Source organism: Lissotriton vulgaris, chromosome 5, assembly GCF_964263255.1.
Source record: "Lissotriton vulgaris chromosome 5, aLisVul1.2, whole genome shotgun sequence".
Taxonomy (NCBI): domain Eukaryota; kingdom Metazoa; phylum Chordata; class Amphibia; order Caudata; family Salamandridae; genus Lissotriton; species Lissotriton vulgaris.
Window position 1 is genome coordinate 816,858,379 of NC_141693.1, and position 21,661 is coordinate 816,880,039.

The window sequence follows — 21,661 nt, forward strand, 5'->3', positions numbered from 1 at the left end:
CATTGTATTTGGACTACAGTGGAATGTTTAGAAGTGCTCATTAATAGCACCAGAACTTGCAAGGGATGGTTGGCCTAACAACCAGCCAGGAGGACATTTACAATTACTCATATGTTGGATTTATATTGTGTGGTCTTATTATATATCTTTTTATATAAAATGTATCCTCTTTTTTATAAAACTCTTGTGGAGTCCATTTGTGGTTTCATCATTGGGTTGCTGTGAGCGTGGCTCCAAATACTTTACATATTTGCCTTGAAGATAAGCCTGGCTGCTTGAGCTAAGTTACGAAGTGGGTGAGCGAGGCTACCTCAGAAGGTGTCCATCCTTTCCCTGAAGTGGAAACATGGGTCCCTATTTGGCCTACGGTACCTACCTCAGCCAACTAGAGATCCCGGGTCTAACACCCAAGTTTGCTAGATGATAGTCATCAACTTCATTTTGGTTGTAAAAATTACCCTAAACGTACACATAAAAACATACAAACATGATGGGTTAAAAAATAATCCATTATAGTGTACTTAAACTAAAATAGACTAAAACATAGTGCATCTATAATAATCTATTACAGAGTACATATAGCTGGAGATAGAATATGACATAGTGCATCCATGCCAAACTAAGCCAAACCAAATGCCCTCTTACTTGGACAATTCCCAGTATGACAAAGATCTCGAAGGAGTCCTAAAAAATGGGAATGAATTGCATCTGCTATGGCGGCCGGGAAATCTACATCAAGGAGCAATATAAAGTAATTACAAGAACACACAGCTTAGATACTTTGTAATCGAATAATCAATGCAGCTCCTGGTTTCTGCCTTACATACTCTAAGAGCATTGCACCTATCACCAAGCCCAAGAAGGCGACAATGAGGAATAATCCAGCGAGGAAAATGTTTTGCATACGCGCCACAGATAAACAATAAATGTTCTATGTTCTCTACAGACTGGCACCCCATGAGACATAGGTTAGTAATGTTGGCATTGGTGTACCTTGAGAAAGTAAAGGATGCTATAGATTGTATCTCTAGCTTGACTAAAAAGAAACTTTGATGATGGAACATTAACATAATTCATGAATTCTTCGAATTGGGGCCCACGTTTAAAAGACATAGATACATCTGTGAGGCTCTCAGAAGAAGTAGCAGACATTTGGGAGCAGAAAATTACATTCCAGTAGCAGTATTTAACAGATTCATGAATGCTGCTTGGCACTGCAGTAGGATGTAGCCAAAAGTCAGACAGCCCGAGCCTGACCAGCCAGGTTTTGAGATGGGATACCCATGGGATCTTATATGCCGAATGATGGACGAGTAGTTTCAAGGCATTTTCTAAAGGGGCAAGTAGCTCTGTGTCCAGAGCCTGACCCAATATAAGATAAACTTTAAGCGGGCTATATCTGTAATTTGTATAATATTGAGATTAAACCTTTAATGGAGTAGTGTGGCACTTTCAGGAAGTCTCACCAAGGATCTAAGGACCACTATTGAGGGTCAAGGTTACAATAACCCCACAGTTCAGTTCCATATAGGGCAGCTCCACAAGCTTTTGCCCTGTATATTTCCAATGCCAGTGAAATGGGATTTGAGGGAGCTCTATTTGCAAATTTAAAAATGGACCAAGTGCTGTGTTTGAGGATCAGTGTTCTCTTTTTTACCTGGACTGACCATCTGTTGGAATGGTTTAGTCCCACTCCTAAGTAATTAGATTCTGAGACCCTTTCTAGGTTGACTCTCTTTCAATCAATCAATCAATCAATCAATCAATCAATCAATCAATCAATCAATCAAGGGTTTATAAAGCGCGCTACTCACCTGTGAGGGTCTCAAGGCACGGGAGGGGTGCAGCTCTGGGTCAGCCAAAAAGCCAGGGCTTGAGTCTCTTCCTGAAGGTGTGCAGAGTGGGGAGCGTCTGAAGTTGACTGTTAGTTTGTTCCAGGCTTTGGCTGCGACGTAGGAAAAGGCTCTACCCCCAGCTCTGGTTCTGCGGATGCGCAGGGTCGTTGCTAGGGCGAGGTCTGCATAGCAGAGGTTTCTTTTTGGTGAGTGAAAAGAGGTTCTTTGGTTGAGGTATTTGTGTCCGATGTTGTGGAGGGATTTGTAGGTGTGGTTTAGTAGCTTGAAGGTCACTCTCTTCTCGACGGGGAGCCAGTGGAGGTCTCGCAAGTGTTGAGTCATGTGCTAATGTCGTGGGGTGCCGAGGACGAGTCTGGCTGCGGTGTTTTGGATGGTCTGGAGTTTCTGTAGCAGGGATTTGTTGATTCCTGCGTAGAGGGTGTTTCCGTAGTCCAATCTGCTGGCAATGAGTGCTTGGGTGACGGTTTTCCTGGCTTCGGGTGGGATCCATTTGAAGTTCTTGCGGAGGATGCGGAGCAAGCCAAAACAGGTAAAGGCAATGGCATTGATCTGGCGAGTCATGGTGAGGGTGGAGTCTAGAATGATGCTGAGGTTCCGGGCATGGTCTGTAGGGGTGGGTGGGTTTCCCAGGGCGGAAGGCCACCATGAGCTGTCTCATGCAGTGGTGGAGGGTCCAAGGATGAGGACCTCTGTCTTCTACGAGTTCAGTTTTAGGCAGCTGTTGCTCATCCTGGCTGGGACGTCTCTCATTCCTTCTTGGAAGCTGAGTCTGGTGTCTTTGAGGTTCTTCGTGAGGGAGAGGATGAGCTGGGTGTCGTTGGCATAGGATACTATGGTGAGCCCATGCTGTCTGACGATCGCGGTGAGTGGGGCCATGTAGATGTTGAAGAGCCAGGGGCTGAGCGATGATCCTTGGTGTACTCCGCAGTTGATCTCTGTGGGTTCAGAGAGGAAGGGTGGTAGTCTGATCCGGTGGGTTCTGCCGGTGAGAAAGGAGCGGTTTCAGTTGAGGGCAAGTCATTGTATGCCAGCATCGTGGATTCTGGCTGCGAGAGTGCAGTGGGAGATGGCGCCAAATGCAGTGGAGAGGTCTAGCAGGATGAGGGCTGCAGTGTGTCCCTGGTTGAGTGGCATGCAGATGTCATCAGTGGCAGCGAGGAGGGCGGTCTTGGTGCTGCAGTTGCTGCAGAATCCAGGCTGGGAGGAGTAGAGTATGGCTTTCTCTTCGATGAAGGTGGTCAGTTGTGCATTGACACATTTCTCTGTGGCTTTGGCTGCAAAGGGAAGGAGAGAGAAATTGTCCAGTAGTTTTTCAGGTCTCTTATGTGAGCCGAGGGATTCTTGAGGTGGGGCTTGACCTCAGCCTGCTCCCAGTGGTCAGGGAAAATTCTGGATTCGAAGGTGGCATTGATGGTGCGGCGTAGTTCGGCCGCGATGGGGGCGGCGGTTCTCTGGAAGATGTGAGGCGGGCAGGCGTCCATGGGGCTCCTGAGTGGGTGCTTTTCATGGTCGTTGTGGTGTCTTCGGTGTTGATCAGTGTCTAGGTGGTTACGGTGGTCTGGCTGGCTGTCATTGCTGGAGGGGAAGGTGGTTTCTGGATTCTGTTTGCTGAAGTTGTCGTAGAGGGCCTTGATCTTTAGGTGGAAGTAGGAGCTGAGTTTGTTGCAAAGGTCCTGGGATGGTGTGATGTCCTTGACTTCGCTGGGAAGTTTGGTGAACTGCTGGATGATGCTGAAGAGCTCCTTTGTGTTGCGTTATGACTACCTTCCCTCTAGAGCCTTTCTTGTGGCTAAATACCAATGATTTGGTTTTAGCGTAATTTATTTCTAAGCTATGATCTTGGCAAAATTGGCTAAACCTCTGCAAGAAAGTATTTAGGCCCTGGACTGTTTTTGATAAAAAAGAGTGTGTCATCTGCAAAGAGCAGACATGGCACTTTAGACCCTGCAATTATGGGGGAGTCATTTACAGAATCCACTAAGTAAGGGATACATTCATTGATAAACAGTACCAATAGAGTGGGAGCAAGAACGCAACCCTGGTGGATGCCATGCCTAATTGGAATATTCGCTGTGGTCTCCCCGCCGTTCTGGGCCCCCTCTAACTCTGTCTAAATTGTCTGTTCACTGATTCTTAATCAACCACAGTAGCTCTGTAGGAACCCCAATTTTCCACAGAACCTCTCAGTTTTGCCCTGGGGACAACATCAAAAGCTGCACAAAGATCTATAAATGCAACATATTGTGACCCCAGATCCATATCAATAGTTTTCAATTATATGGTCACAAAACAGAAGATCTGATCCACAGCACTTGTTTTAGCTATAAAGCCTGCTTGAAGGTGTGACAGAACCCAATTGCAATTAATCCATTCCTGAAGTTTTGGAAAAAAGTTGTTTACTGTAAATAATTTCTAAGCTATGATCTTGGCAAAATTGGCTAAACCTCTGCAAGAAAGTATTTAGGCCCTGGACTGTTTTTGATAAAAAAGAGTGTGTCATCTGCAAAGAGCAGACACAGCACTTTAGACCCTGCTATTATGGGGGAGTCATTTACAGAATCCACTAAGTAAGGGAAACATTCATTGATAAACAATACCAATAGAGTGGGAGCAAGAACAGAACCCTGGTGGATGCAATGCCTAATTGGAATATTCGCTGTGGTCTCCCCGCCATCCTGGACCCCCTCTAACTCTGGCTAAATTGTCTGTTCACTGATTCTTAATCAACCACAGTAGCCCTGTAGGAACCCCAATTTTCCACAGAACCTCCCAGTTTTGCCCTGGGGACAACATCGAAAGCTGCACAAAGATCTATAAATGCAACATATAGTGACCCCAGATCCATATCAATAGTTTTCAATTATATGGTCACAAAACAGAAGATCTGATCCACAGCACTTGTTTTAGCTATAAAGCCTGCTTGAAGGTGTGACAGAACCCTATTGCAATTAATCCATTCCTGAAGTTTGGAAAAAGTTGTTTACTGTAAATTTTGTGTGTGTTGTTAATAACGCATATGGGGCGATAATGAGCTGGGTCTTGCCTTAAGCCCTTTTCAAAATGGGGATAATTTCTGCCCCACTCCATGAGTTGGGTATAGGGGCACCTGCTGCAATTGCATTCAACCAAATGTTAATGTAAGAACCCCAAATCTGAGGTTCGGAATAAAAAATGTCTGAAGGGATTCTGTTGAGCACTGGAGCTTTCTCTACTTTCTGCTCATTCACGTGTTGAGGATTTCTTCGCCATTGAAAAAACTTTCTCTTCCACTATGATGTATGCCTTGTAGATGGCGAGGCAGGGCTGTAATTACCTCCCGCCAACAGTGGCTCTACATAGAGGGCTGTGAAATGCTTGACACATTTCCCGTCAGGAATGTGATATTCTAGGTGGGCTTAGTCCATCCGACCACTATGAGCAAACAAGTGTCAGAACAACCAAACAACTGAGCATCCTTTCCCTATGCTGCCTCCAGCAATGCCCCCAGATCTTGACCTACCACTGAACCTTATTGGTCTTAACACCATGGCTGCTGGAGTCATTCCTCTACTGTGCTGGGACCAATTGTAAATGGGTGTGGTCATGACAAGCTCAGCTCGTCATGAGCACACGAGGGGTGTACCTCATGACGAGCTGAGCTCGTCATGAGCATCAAAGGGGTTAAATGCCTTGGCATTATCCCATCTAGATCGTGTAATATCCAACCTCAAGCTACTTTTTAGGGATTTTATCAACTCTGTTGTCGCTGCTCTGCAATTTTTATCAAACCATTCATGTGTTTTGGGAGTATATTTACAAGATATTGCCTCTCTCACAAAAATTATTTTAAATTTGCAAACAAAATATCATGAGCAGTGTAGGGAGGTGGATATCTGACTATATGGTTACCCCAACTTTTTGCCTAGTGTTTAGCTGGTTTTTGACTTAGTTGGCCTGGGATCCTGCTAATCAAGGCCCCAGGCTATCTGTTCTCACTGTAAAATGGAATCCATGTACTTTAGGTACATCTCCAATTGGATATTGGGTCACCTTGTGAGCCCCTGTATAGTGTACCATTGGTACCCAGGGCATAGGTGCTCCCAAGGCCTACCAGGGGCTGCAGCATGTATTATGCCACCACTGGCTGGCCATCCAAACTAACACCACTGGCTGGTCACTCAGCTGGGGCAAGGTTGTGTAATCACCCCTTGCTTAGGTATAGTATTGCTATACCTACCATTATATATAGACACATATATACCTATAAGTCACTCCTATGGCAGGCCTTAACAATCCAAAAGGCAGAGAGCTTGGTTGTATGAGGGATCATGCTCTAGCATGAGCTGAGCCTGTGTGCAGCTTTCTCAATCATGTCCTTATAGCTGTTCTATGATATAGCCATACCATATATTCTCACGGTGAATGCTAACTTTGGTTTGGCTTTATCAAAACATGTTGTGTAAGGTGTCACACGCTTTGGAATACTACCCCCCTGGCCTGGCGGCGGGGGTAGCATTCCACCCTTCTAGAGGGAGAAGACATGTAGTTGTAGCTTTACCCGGTTAAAGTTAAACAGAGCCTCAGCATCACAAAATGGATGCTGCTGCCACAGACACGAGTCTGACCTCCTGCTACTGGACGAAACTCTGGCAGGGGAGGCCTGGACAATAGGTTTCCTGCCTTGGGAGGTGCGAGCACCTCCACAGACAGGCTATAGTGTATTGGGGCAGGGTGGGTTGAAAGTAATGAGACACCGCCTGGGGAACACAAGGTGCTCCATGCATAGCCTGGTTCAAACCAGTTGCTGGGGCACTCCAGCCCCAGCTGTGGTGCAAAACTGGACAAAGGGAAAGGGGTGTAACCACCCCCTTCCCAGGTTCCACTCATAGGAGGGACCTAGCAGGTAATCCAGCCCCTTAGATCAGTATAAAGTTAGGAGCTGTGTCTAGAGACATTAGAACTCTTGGACTGGAAGACTGAAGACATCTCCCTTGTGGTCAAGGAGGGACCACCCTGTGCAAACAGGCACCACCAGCAACTTGCCGGTTTGCTTTGTCGACGCTCCCGCCAGACCCCGAAGACTTAGCGACATAGCCTCTGGACTTCCAGAATTTTCTGACTTCGACCCACATCCACAGCAAAGCTATGACCCGTGGCGTACATGAGAGACGTGGGACTGGACAACCTGCAGTACCTGCTTTTTTATAACTGTGCAGCTTCTGAGGCGTCCTCGAAGTTGTGCATTGAGGTTTGAGAGGCCCAACCCCGAGAAGTAAGTGCACCGAAGCTCAGCCCACCACACTCCACAAGTGCTGCGTGGGGCCTGCGCCTGCCATTCTCCTTGACGCGTCTTTGCGGTTGCTAGCCCATTGGCTAGTGGCCCTCCTGAAGACATCCCATTGAAACAATGCTGCTTGCCTGGTTGCTCTGGGCTTGCTCTTGTTTTCCTGTAAAAGGGAAGCTCCCCAGACCTTGCTGGTCTGAACAGAAGCCGGTCTTCCTTTTCTGTGTGGATTGCCTTTGCCAAGACTTGTTGACTCTGTTCCGGAAGCCGACACCGCCAACAGCGAGATCCTTTGTGGGACAGTCCGTATCCATCTCCTGGACATCGTTGACGCCCCCTGGGCCACGTGGCTGCAGAGACAAGCTTCACTTCTTCACCTGATTGCACCTCAACATCACCTGGTTCCTTCCTGATCACTGGCTAGTGACACAGACTCTGTCCCCTCTGCTTTCAGGTTCTTTACTGCTCCGATCCACCCTTGGATCCATCCGGACATCTTCCTCCTGGTCGCCTGCAGCATTTTCTTGCAGCTCTCCATAGGATTGATCGATGAAACCCGACACAAAAGAACACCTATGCACCTGGCTTCCCTGGGTGAGGTAACTCGAGTAATCCGGTGCTCCCGTGGGTAACAACTATCCAAGTGTCCTAGTTTAACTGGGTTTTCCCGTAGTCCACCCGGAAGTATCCAAAATCTACTACTTTGTAACTTTTGGGTTCCCATTGAAAGTCTATGGTAACTTGCGTGTGTGTTTAGACACTGCACACGCATCCTGTGGGACTCCTACTTCCTAACCTTTGGTTGTTCAGTGTAGCCCCAGCAATTTCTTAGGCCCTAGGCCTACTCACTTTTCCTGAAGTGGTTCTTATAACACTTACTTAGTATATGGTTCGTGAGGCCCCTAGGACAGAATTGTATTTGTGCAACGTATAGTATGCTTATTGAGTAACTTGTGCAGTATCTCAAGCTCTGGCCTCATAAAGAGTGCAGAGGGGTTGTGTTAGTAATAAATACATATATATTTGATATATACCTTGTGTGGTGTCCTTTCATTTGGTATTCAAGGGATTATATTTGGTAAAACAATTGGCTTTACATGCTCTCTGAAGTATTAGCCTAAGACTGCTTTGTCCATGCTACCACTAGGATAGCTGGTCTATAAGGTTGACTTTACAACCATCACCATAAGGGTTGTTTTGACTGATACAGGGTGCCCACTAGAATAGGGGACATCATATATCAGGCCAACTTCTCACAAGCGGCTATTATCTGAGAAGGAATACAGGACTGATCTTTTAATGTTAATATTGCGCTAAGAACTGGATACTAAATCTCACTTTGAGTAACCTCAGTGTTTGAGATGTCCATCTATCTTACATTATGCCTGTTGTTGGACAAGGCTGTTGCATTGGAGGCTGGTGATCCAGTGCACAAGGTAGCCTTAATGTGTGCCCCCTTTATTTTGAGTACAAGAGGAAAGTGGTCACTTTCACAACAAACCAAGACCTCCATATCAAACAAATCTTTCCAAATCCTACCGTCAAGAAGTATATACTCAATAGTACTACTGCTTGTAATAAAATAATCAATATGGCTTGAAGACTTTCAGCTTCCCCAACCAAGTGCAGTGAAGAGACAACCCTGTGTGTAGGTGATATAATTGAAACCCTTACTTGTCACTCAAAACTAATTTTATTCAATAAGATATGGAGAATGTTTGAGGTGTTTATTCTGCTTAAATATTTCAAGTTTGCACTTTCACTATTGCTTTATAAACATTCTTGCCTCCTCAAATTATCCACCAAATGCATTATTTCCCTACTCTATTTTCAAAATGTTCCTGTGGGTAGAACCACCACAAACTCACCATGTGACAGTTGGGCTTGTTCGTGGCAAAACACTCCCCTCCAACTTATACTTCACACCACTTTCAAAAGCCACCAGCAGCACTGGAGAAAAACACTTTAAATGTGTTCAACAGCGGTCTAAATTACCCCTGAGCGATAATTAAAGTGAAAAAAGACAGAAAGGCCATGTTGAAAATTATTATAGAGGGCTTCTCACAAAGTTCTACTAAAGAATCAAGGGCACTTTGCAGAATCCTGAAACGTGATCAGATGGCTGGTATCTTTCTCTGGGGAAAGGTGGCAACCCTGATCCCACCCAAAATATAGTTCTTAAAAAACACATGCACCAAGTCAGAGAAGGAAATTCAAGAGAGATACCAGTCTAATTATTCATACACTGGTGGTGCTGACAGCCTGGCACCTGTGGAAGGAAGCATGAAGACAGGACATTGCAGGAGCTGCAAATCAACTCATGTGGGGCTCAACTCATTTGAAACAACACATCAGCATATGTGACCATGCTGCATGGTGGCACTGCTGCATTCAAGCAGTAACAGAAGTTATTACCCTGCCCAACAGCAGTGGCTGTACACAGGGCAGGAATAAGACCTTCAGAGGCCCTAAGCACTTTGGTGCCCCCATATACACACACACACACATATATATATGAATGAATGAATGAATGAAGTGGTTCTTATAATGCGCACACTAAGCCCAATGGGCGTCAAGGCGCCTAAGTCAAATGCAGAAGCTAGCACCCTCCTAAGTACTATTCTATCATAAGTAGGCCCTCTTGAAGAAGTAGGTTTTGAGAGCTTTTTTAAACGATTCGATGGAAGGGAGAGTTTTTATTTCAAGGGGGAGGGAGTTCCAAAGCTGAGGAGCCACCACGGAGAATGCTCTGGCTCCCCATCTAGCAAGTCTGACACGGGGAACAACCAATTGACAAAGTCCCACAGAGCGAAGGCTTCTTGTGGGGACGTAGCGCAGTAAAAGAGAACCAATGGCACTGGAGGAGCCATCCTTCATTGCTCTGTGGGTCAGACAGAGGGTTTTGAAGGCGATTCTGTGCTGCACCGGAAGCCAGTGGAGCTCCTTCCTGGCTAAGGTAGCAGAGGAGGCTTTCGGAAGATCTAAGACAAAGCGTGCTGCAGCATTCTGCAAAATCTGCAAACGATGTATCAGGCTTTTATTGACTTCCATGTACAGGGAGTTGCAGTAGTCTAGCCTCGAGCCTACCAGGGCGACTGCAACCTGTTTGCGCGCCTGGGAGGAGAGGTATCCACGGATTTTATTGAGTGTCCTCATCACACCCGAACAGGTGGCCACGGTCCTGTTGACTTGCAGGGACATAGAAAGCGAGGTGTCAAATAGTACACCAAGATTTCTGGCAGATTGGGAGGGAGTGGGGCAGATGCCAAGAGAAGAGGGCCACCACTCATTCGACCACAAATCTTGGTCCTTCCCAAAGATCAGCACCTCCGTTTTTTCGCCGTTCAGTTTGAGGGAATTTATAGTCATCCAGTCTGCCACATACTGCATGCAGACCCTGAAACTGGCGGCAGATGTACTAACAGAGGTGTGAGCAAGTGATACCATGATCTGAGTATCATCTGCGTAGGATACCACCTCCATCCCCTGAGATTTAACTAGTCTTGCCAGGGGGGCAACATAGATGTTAAACAGGGTCGGGCTTAAGGCCGACCCTCGTGGCACCCCACACTGCAATGACTTAGCAGGGGAGAGGTGGTTCCCAAGCATCACTCTCTGCTCCCTTTCAGTAAGAAAGGAATTAAGGAGGCTCAGAGCTGGTCCCATCACTCCAGCTTCCCTCAGCCGAGATGTAAGAATGGCGGGGGACAGGGTGTCGAACGCGGCCGTGAGGTCTAACAATACCAGAACCGTGGTTTGGCCAGAGTCCACTTTGCGTCGGATGTTATCGACGACACAGGTGAGAGCGGACTCTGTGCAGTGATGTTTTCTGAAACCATGTTGGGTGTTATCCAGGTATTCAGAGGAGTCAAGGAAGGAGGACAGATGGAAATTAAGATGCGCCTCAAGCATCTTCGCGGGAGCAGGAAGGAGGGAAATAGGTCTGAAGTTTTTAAGCATGGCTGGATCCAGGGACGGTTTTTTAAGAAGAGGTTTGACAATAGCCTTCTTCCATATCGGAGGGAAGGATCCTTGAGTAATAGCCTTGTTCAGAACCTCAAGCATGGGGGGAAGAAGGCAATTTCTACATGCCTTCAGTTTTTCAAGAGGAATCGGATCAAGGGGAGAAGCCGATTTGGTCTTGTCCAGTAGTAGGTTAAGTGCTTCGAGGGATAGGGATGGAAATTCCGTGAATAGGCGAGAAGGATCTTTGCCTAGCGAGTCAAGACTGGATATGGCAAGTGGAATATTTTGATCGAGAGCAAGGCGATGGGCTTGAAGAGAGACATGTATATCATTGATTTTGTTATGAAAGAAGTCAGAGATATTGTTACAAAGTTCTTGCGAGCTAGCTACGGGATCGGGGAGTTGCAAAGAGCATAAAGAGTCGGCGATTTTAAAAAGCTCCCTAGAGGAGGAGAGATAGCTGGTAAGATTAGAGAAATATTCCTGTTTCTCTATGATCACTCTCTGTTTGTAGGCCCGCAGTGCTGATTTATGAGCCTCTCTGTCATTTAGGTCCCATGATTTCCTCCACTTTCTCTCACTACTCCTACAGCCTTGTCTCATAAGTCTCAGTTGATCGGAGAACCAGGGTGCCGTGTGCTTACGGCGCGCTACATAACGCATGGATAAGGGAGCAAGTTTTTCCACTGCGTTAAAAATGGAGTCGGTCAAAGTTTGGGCTGCCTCTGCTGCATTACTTGTAGCTAAAGATTCAGGAGAGGAGACCAAGGGGGCTAGGGCCTCATCATAGATATTTCTTAAATTTCTCCTAAGGGTGAAAGGAGAGGTGGTCTGTTGGGTGGGACAGGGGACAGGAATAAGGAGTTCCAATGGTACGGCATAATGATCAGTCCAGACCACCTGTAGCGGAGGGCCGGTGGAGAGAGATATACATATATATATTCACTGAAAAAACCATAGGTTTCACACCAGTTATAGTTAGCTGGAAATTTTACTGACATAAAACCATTGAAATTCCGAAGTTATAGTTAGTTGGACTCACTATAACTTGCGCGCCTGCAATGCACTGCTGATGACGTCACATATTACATCACTCATGACATGGTCAATGACATCACTCATGACATTACTGATGACACCATCCTTGTAAATTTCAAAATTTTGTTAATAGCAAATGTCTATAGCTATGAAATGTAATATTTTCGAAAATGAATGAATCCTATATTATATTTGTACAATTTTTTTAATGTATATATATATATTTTTTTGTCCTGGAGCGCTCCCAGGGCACGCCCTGGTGAGCGCCCAGGAAAGCGTAGTCTTTTGAAGCACCCCAGGGCGCGCTCCGGAGAGTGTCCCATTAGCGCTATTGCAGCGAATGAAAACAACATCGTGACGTATCGCGTAGCCGCGTCCACATGATACGCACAGCGTAAGCGCACCCGGAAGCACTCGAGCAAATACGATTGTGCAACGTAAACATCCGACGCGCTTACGCGACGCGACCCAGGGCGCGCCTACGGGCGCGTCGCGTAAGCGCGTCGGGTCATGTGACCTGAAAGTAACACTTTTAATTGGTGCAGAACAGTTTTGGTTTCATAATGATGAAATCCCTAGTCTTGTGACCTGAAAATAACACTTCTCATTGGTTCAGGACATTTTCTTTTTCCAAATGATGAAAGACCCCACCTTTTTTCCTTATTCTGACTTTGTCCTTTGACTGAGGAAGACCTGTTTTGAAATCTTTTAGGTATATTTTGTACTTTAAAATGGCTACAGTTGCAGCATCAGCTGGAGCATCTCCACCACTACCACCGCCACAAAGAGGACCACCACAACATCACATTGGTTGTCAAGAAGAAGAGGAGGAGGAGGAAGAGGAGGAGGGGACGAGGAGGTGGTGGCTGGAAGAACACAATACCCCATACCAACCCAAGCCACACATTGTATGGGAGTTTTTTCCCATCCCTGAGGGAAAAAAGAAAGTGAATGCGGCAAAGGTGACTTGCCTTATCTGTGACACGGAACTCTCAAGGGGTAACCCAAATAAAAAATATTGATTTGGGAACAATATCATGATAAGGCACATGCAGCGCAAGCACTCTAAAAACTATGCTGCCGCAGAAATGAGAGAACTGTCCAGCAACCCTCCCCAATCTACACCCAGCACCTCCAAACGAAAACAACCCACTCCATCGGGACCAGAGACAAGGGAGACAATCCCTTGCATTCAACCACGATTTGGAGAATTTAGGGTCACCTGTATTTTTGTGGTAAGACCATCTCCTATGGTGAGCAGAGCCTAAAGCTCATCGTCCTTGCTGGTGACAACCACAATTGCCCCAAAAAACCCTAATTTTTTCCTGATTTTTTTTTTTTGCTCCTGTTGAGCCATTTTCAATTCCCTGTTTTTTGTTTCTCCCCATAAAAATAACTAAAAAAAATACAAAATAGTTCATATAATCCAAAAAAGTACAAAATGTTCAAAAAACATTAAAAAAAATATAAAACAACAAAAAGAAGAAAAAAAACTGTTCTTTTTAGAACTACCTCCAATTTCTAAAAAAAGGCTACATTTTTTTAAAACTCTATCATTCATTTTTCCCAATGGCACGCTCCCCGGTCCGCTCCCCGGTGCTCGTACCGGGCGCTCCCCCCGCGCAAATCAAAAAAAATAAAAAATTCATCCGCGGGCCCTTTTATAGCCCCCACATCAAACCTAGGGGGTCAAGGGGGGTCTACTCTGCCCCCTTATGGTCATTTCCCCCTTTGTTTTTCCCACCTCTTGTGTCTCGATCCTACCGAGACACAAGATGGCGGCTGCTCCGGACTGTTTAGAATGTTCACAGACACCCGACAGCCAATCAGCTTTCCGTGCGCACCTCGCGTGGCGCGCCCAGAGCGCTCCCCGGTGCGCGTACCGGGGCGCTGCCATAGATATATATATATTTTTTTGAACCTAAATTACTCAAAATCCACTGGAGCACATATCTTGAGACATAGCAAAGGCACATCGGGCTACCAGTCCCTACAATTTTGCCAAGTTTGGTGCAAATCCATTCAGCCGTTCGGGCTAAAAGTGAGTTTGACCGCCCTATGGAAATTAACATGGGGAAAACATGTTTTGGGACCCCCCTTTTATCTCAGCCCCCGCTTGACGAATCCCCCCCAAACTTTCAGGGACGGATCGGAGCTCCACGAGGCAAATTTGAGTAAATTTTCAGGCAGATTCGTCAACCGACGCCAAAGTTATTCACAATAGAATTTTGAGATTTTGCATTGAAAAAAATCCTAACTACAACTACCTACCTAGTAGGTAATATATATATATATATATATATATATATATATATATATATATATATATATATATATATATATATATATCCATACTACTATAATAAAGAGAGAGCCCAAACCTTTGAGGTGGGTAATCTCAGGAACCACAGCACCAATCATAACACCCAATACAGCGTTGGAAAGGGCAGGTGCAGCAGAAGGACATAGGCTATACAGACGCCCACCATATACATTTAAAAGGTAAAAGAACCGTGCCAGCATAGTAGTCCCTTGTGGGGGTGTCTGCGTTGTGCTGAGGGTGTGTGCTGGGGGCGTGACAAATGCTGGGGGCGTGTGGTACGTTCCGCCCTTCATGCCATGTCTCATATTGTGTGCTAATCCCACCCTGCTCCCTTAAAATACCCCTGTACCCCATAATCATTACCCACCCTTACTCCTTAAAATACCTCAACAACCTTAAACACTAACCCATCTTAACCCTATAAATATACCCTGTACCCCAAAACCCAAACCTATCCCTAAACCCTAAAAATACCCCTGTACACCAAAACCAAAACCTAGCCCTGAACCCTATAAATACCCCTGTACCTCAAAACCCAAACCTACCCCAGAACCCTAAAAATGCCCCTGTACCCCAAAACCCAAACCTAGCCCTGAACCCTAAAAATACCACTGTACCCCAAAACCCAAACCTACCCCTGAACCCTTAAAATACCCCTGTACCCCAAAACCCAAACCTAGCCCTGAACCCTAAAAATAATCCTGTACCCCAAAACCAAACCTACCCCTGAACCCTAAAATACCCCTGTACCCCAAAACCCAAACCTAGCCCTGAACCCTAAATGTAACCCCTGTACCCCAAAACCCAAACCTAGCTCTGAACCCTTAAAATACCCCTGTACCCCAAAACCTAAACCTACCCCTGAACCCTAAAGATACCCCAAAACCCAAACCTAGCCCTGAGCCCTAAAAATACCCCTGTACCACAAAACCCATACCTATCCCTAAACCCTAAAACTACCCCTGTACCCCATAACCCAAAACTATATCTGAACCCTTAAAATACCCAAACACCCCAAAACATATACCTCAGTATCCCAAAACATATACCCCTATACCCATACTTACCTTATCCAAACATAGTTTTACCATTCATGCATTTCGTTGTAAATGTATGAGTTGTAAAAGCATATAAAATGTAAAGCCATGCGTTATAATGGCATTGCGGAGTCATGGTACTTTCGTAATGAAAGTATGCGGAGTGATGGTATGCAGAAAGAAAGTTGCGGAATAATGGGTGTTTACCCTCCCCCGGTAAGTACATTGGTGGCACGGCAGCCCACCTCTCCAGCAACATACTCATATTTTTTCACACCCATTTGAAAAATGCACAGGTCTCTCTCATTGATGGCCAGCACCAACATACACTTTTAGACACACCTCCCGCCACAAGTTCTAGAATTGCGAACTTTAGAGCTGGGGAGCTACGTTCGAATCTCAGCATCAGCTCAACATCCTGTGATTCCAGGCAAATCGCTTTGTCTCCCCGTGCCTACCACAAATGAATGTGTTGTTCTGTAATGTAAATTGTGCTCATGCCATGTTGTCGAGTTTGTGCTATATAATATTGCAAGGAAAAATAAAGTAGGGAAACTCAAGTTCACACACTACTGAATACGCACTCTTAAGTGTATCAGCAGTGCACTGTGAATCGGAGCATTTCACAGGCCTGTCACAGATAAGAAATGCTATCAAAACGAAATCCTACAAAACAATATACTACTGGCAGCAATTCATACCCGGACAACGTCGGGACGGGCTGCTAGTATATATATATATATATATATATATGCAGGTAAATTCGTCAAACGACATGAGGCAGCCGCCCCAGCCCAATCTCAAATGACGAAGGAGCAGACCCGTTTTTTAGTGCTTAATCAAGGTGCTTTATTTCCTCCAGCAAGCCAGCCGCCATTACGCTTTTCGCTTTCCACAAAGCTTGATCACATGGCAAGTTGCTAAGAGCTAATGGCGGTATTTAAAGTGCTTGTGCGCGGGCAATTCACAAGTTACAGCAAACAACATAGTAGAAATACTTTCACAATATGTTGTACATTTCGGTGTTTGCAAAAACAATGCTATTTACACAAATGAACAATTTATAAAATACATAAATAAGTATTTAAATATTTTGAAATTCATTGCAAATTCATGTTTAAATACAAGTAAAACTTTGTAAAAGGTTCGGTAATTAATTCCCTACTTCGAATCCCAATACAGTTATTTCTATGTTTTAGTCTTACAAACTACCTCACTGTTTCAAATGTGTACTTGACATTGAAAGAATAGATAAAGCCCAAACCTACTATTGAATTATTGAAAATTCGCCCTTGTTCTAACCACAAACCGGCATAAAAAGAGGTAAAAAATATATGTACAAAAAGTGCTAGTGCTAGTGCAAATAAAAATAATTTATATTCAAAATACAGAGCTGATATTAGTTTCCCCAGGAATCCTCCTGGTGTAGCCCTCTTAAAATAGCTCATTTAATCATAACATAAGGAAGTGCGGACTCCTTAATATTTAGAAAAATTCTCACAATGTTACATCTTATTAAGAAAACTGTACAAATTGTCTTAAAAAACTTTGTTTTGCTATACTTGTGAATACCTAAGAAAGTATCCAATATTTTCTCTGTTCGTATCTTCTGACTCCACAAAGGCATCGACTCACTCATCAACCCAAAATATCTTCCTGCTGTCTAATGTAGGGATGAGCTGATTCTGATGTTAGTTAGGAAGGCTCACAGGCATGTATAGAGGTCCTCCATTGCATTCAACCCATGTGGTTGTTTGCTGTCTAATTCTAAAATGTACCGGGTTTCGAGAAGACGAAGCCTCGCATCTCGATCCCCACCTCTCTTCATAGGCCATATAGAATCACTGACAAAGTATGACAACTGCAACGGATTAGAACTATGCTCAGTCTCGAAATGCCTTGCCACCGGGTAGGCTTGATCTTTGTTGTTGATGGCTCTGATGTGCTGGAGTACACGCTTGTGGACCGGCAGGCGGGTGCTTCCCACGTACCTCAGCCCACATGTGCACTCCAGCACATAGACCGCATAGTCCGTCCTACAATTAAGGCATTTGGTGATTTCCCGTGGTTCTTGTGAAAATGGGCCAACATATTTAGCCTTGTTGATCCCATATTTAAACGCCTTACATTGGGTACATTTTTTTAAACCTCTGCCCAGGGCCTTCCATGTATTGGAGACTTGGGGTTCCAAGGTATTCTTGACCAAAGATTTGGCCATTGAAATAGATTTCCTGAAAGTGAGGAGAGGTTTGTCTATATATATATATATATATATACACACACACACACACTTACATATCTAATTCAAAATATAAACAATAATAAACCGTAAAATAAGATTTTATTTTTCGGAAATGAAACAAAACTTACAGTAAAATGGAAAATAATTTGTTTTTTGTATACTCCCACTTTATTTGCATTTGAAAAGTGTACTCCTACTTTTTCTAGTTGCAACATATGCAGTTTTCACCATATTGTCCATGCAATGGGACATTTCTGGGGTGCCCTCTTCCCTTGATGTCCTAAGCATGTGCCTATTTTCCCTAATGGTTAATCCAGGCCTGGCTGTACTGACTGATGATTTAAGAACAAGCAAGACAGCACATCACGAGCATGCACGACCAGCCCCAACTTTAGCCTTCACTTTGATGTTTTGTTTCCGAGCTGAAATACCTTGAAATGTGTGCCCTATCAGCCCTCCCCATCAGAGTTCTTAACCCACGCTTGACATGCCCTGCACAATCCATCACATGCCACCATTCCTGTACTGGCTTCATATCGGAGTGCATTATAATTTATAACCTACCTCTCGGCTATTGATGAGGTATCTTGTATTGCGAACCACTCTGAATGGTAATTTTGCTAGCCGATCTATTAGAGCGGTTCAGAAATGTCGTTTGATATTAAAAAAATCAAATGTTCGTTCATGGCCCAAAATCCACTGCTATTTGTACGTTTATATTTGTGTTTGCTTTTTCCGTAGAAACATTTGCCTCTACAGTACAACTTTGTTTCTCTTGAGAATCATAGCCTTTAGGGTGTATATCATCTTCCACACTCCAACACTGCTCTTAATACACACATTCGTAAAATGACTTGTTTTGCCACGTTTGAAGCATTTCCTTCCAAAACTGGACAACTCTTGATATTGTTTGTTCTGCAGCAAAACAATGCAGGCTTCCTTGCACATGACATTAATTCCAGTGGGTTTGCATTAGGTTCTTAGCAACAATTGTTAGGGTGGTCTGTGGCCTTTCGAAATGATGGATTAATACATTTCCTTTGCAAGGTATGTACTACAACATTGCCAGTCAGAGATTTTAAAATAATTTTGCTAAAACAGTGCAAAAGAAATGTACTCAAATCATTTAGTGCAGGTATTCGCATGGTACAAAGTGATGCCAAGCATTGTGTCGATTTGCTCACCATTAAAAAGGCCTGTGGATGTAGCACAAAATTGTACATTGCTGCCCGAACACCCTTACAGTACGCAAGGCAAATCAAGTCCACAGTGTCATAACATCACTAGTTTTGTTTCGTCATTGTTTTTACTGATGGATTTTATGTATGGTGGCTTTTTCAAAATACACCAGTATGGTAATAAATAGGAAAGTGATCTTTGACAGTATAGTCATCTTGACCAAGTTCGCCCTCCCTAGAATCGTTAACGGAAGGTGTGCCCATTCCTTCATTAGTTGCACAATCTCTTTTAATACTCTCCTCAGATTAATTTCTGCAATATCATTTATGTTTTGTACTATCTTTAAACCCAAATATCGCATTTCCTTCTTGATCAACTGATTCTCAATTCCCTGATTCCACACCATAACCTCTGTTTTATTTTCATTTGCTAAGTTCCCCAACACTTCTCTGAATTCCAATGCCATCCGTAGAATGGTTGGCAAGGCCGCCCCAAGATCAGAAAAGAAAACCATAAGATCATCAGCATATAGGGCGACCTTCCTCACCCATTCTCCCTGATGAAAGTGCGGAATGTCAGTTGTGGTTCTGAGTTTATGTGCGAAGGGTTCTATATAGAAATTAGACAAGAGGGGGGAAAGAAAGCAGCCCTGCCTTGTACCCCTAAGTATTTTAAAAGATGAGGATGAATTCCCATTCACCAAAATTCTTGCTGTAGGTTCTTTATATATTAATTGAATGGCTCTACAGAAATGATCTCCTAGTTCATATCTTTTTAGGACAAAAAACAGATAGGACCACCTCACCCTATCAAAGGCTTTGGAGGCATCTAAGGTTGTTATTGCTAGAGGGGTTTTATAAGTTGTTAGCAAATCAATAGACCTATTAACTCATAGGTTAGTTCATGGAGATATCTTCCCTTTACGAAGCCCCTCTGATCTTTATTTATCACTTCTCCTACTATCCTACTCAATCTTCCTGCCTAAATTTTTGTATAGATTTTGCAGTCCTCTTCTCCTATATATACAGGAGCTGGAAGAATTCCTTACATGCCTCTTCAATCTCACTGTCGTTCTTCAGAATATTCCTGGACTGGTCCTCCTTAATCTCCTAATCCGATTTCTATTCTGATCTGTCTTTGTCTTCCAAGCTAGGAGTTTCCCTGCCCCCTCTCCGTACTCGAAATGTGCCAGCTTGCTAGCATCCCATCTCTTTTTAATCTGAGCTTGGAGAATTTCTGTCATTTGATTCTTTAACATGAGCAATTTCATTTGAGACACAATCTTGGCATCTTCTGTTACTGATCTTCTTATCTCGGTTTCTATTCTTTCCATTTCATTTTCTAACTGGGAAATTTCACTTCTATAACATTTATTTCTATGGCATACTGCACTAGTGATCTACCTCTCATAAAAGCCTTTAACTGTCCCAAATTACCCCAGTTGGAGTGGAACCACTGTTAATTTGAGTAAATTCCCTAACTTCAACTTTTAGACTTTTCATTACTTCACTATCTGACAGTATGGTACGGTCTAGTGTCCACTTTCTTTCTGTGTGTCTGCTGCTGTCTTTAAATGTTAAAATAACCGCCAAATGATCTGATTGATGGGCTGCCTTATATCCTATATCTAAAATATCCTCTCTAAGGCTACAATCTATGAAAAAGTAGTCAATTCTTGATCTATTCCCATATTTCTTATTATGGAAAGAGATACCTTGCAGATCTCCAACTCTCACTCTCCACAGATCGAACACAGTGTGTTGGGTCATCATGCCTTTTAAAAGGGCATGTGATTTAGGCGTTGGTACAGCTCTAGTTTTATATGATTTTTTCAGTTTTAAATCTATCACTACTTTAAAATCTCCTGCTATAATTACCGTACCGGAGAATTCTAACAAGTTTGAAAACAAATTATTAAGTAGTTTGTAGTCATCCTGATTTGGGCCATAGTATCCTACAAATGTTAATACCCCATCTGCTATTTTTACACCTGCTATAATCCACCTACCCCCTTTGTCTGCCCTCATATCAATATTTTTGCTTGTTTTTTCACCACTATTGCGACCCCCTCTTATATTAGCACTCTGATCAGTTCATAATAGTTGTTTTACCCATTTTTGTTTTCTAAAGTGCTCAACACATTCCTTTTTTACTAAATGTGTCTCCTGTAAGGTCAGAATTTGAGCTAGGGAGTCTCTCAGGTTTTGCAATATCTTATCTCTGCGCCCCTTCACATGCAACCCATTAACATTCCATGTTAGGATTTGAATAGGCATATTCCTGTTCTCCTGGGTCCAATGAATCTTTCTGAGGTATTTGAGGAATTTTGTTAGCGTTTTTTCCCATATGCTCCCCACCCAGTGCACCCCCCAATCCTTCCCTCCCCCCACACTTCCCTGGAGAACCCTCCCATACTTCTTCTTGGACCTGATGTTAGCCCAAATTTCTTCTTCTGCACCACAAGGACCCACCACCTATAATAGGAGCAAGTGTAAAAGCTACCTTGTGGGGTCGTAGCAGCGTCCACCAGAGGACCCACCTGCCAGCAGTCCACCGCTTCTTGGTTGCCTCTCACCGCCTCGCTCCCCAGCGTTTTTGGAGTACGGCAGCTGAGCGGAGAGCAGGCTAGGGGACTCCAACCCCCAGAAGCCCCAGCTCCACGCGCGCACGACCGGAAAGGACGGCGCCAGGAGGCGCATAAGTGCAGCGTGAGACCGGCAGAGCGGGGGAGCCAGTGTAAAAGCTACCTTGTGGGGT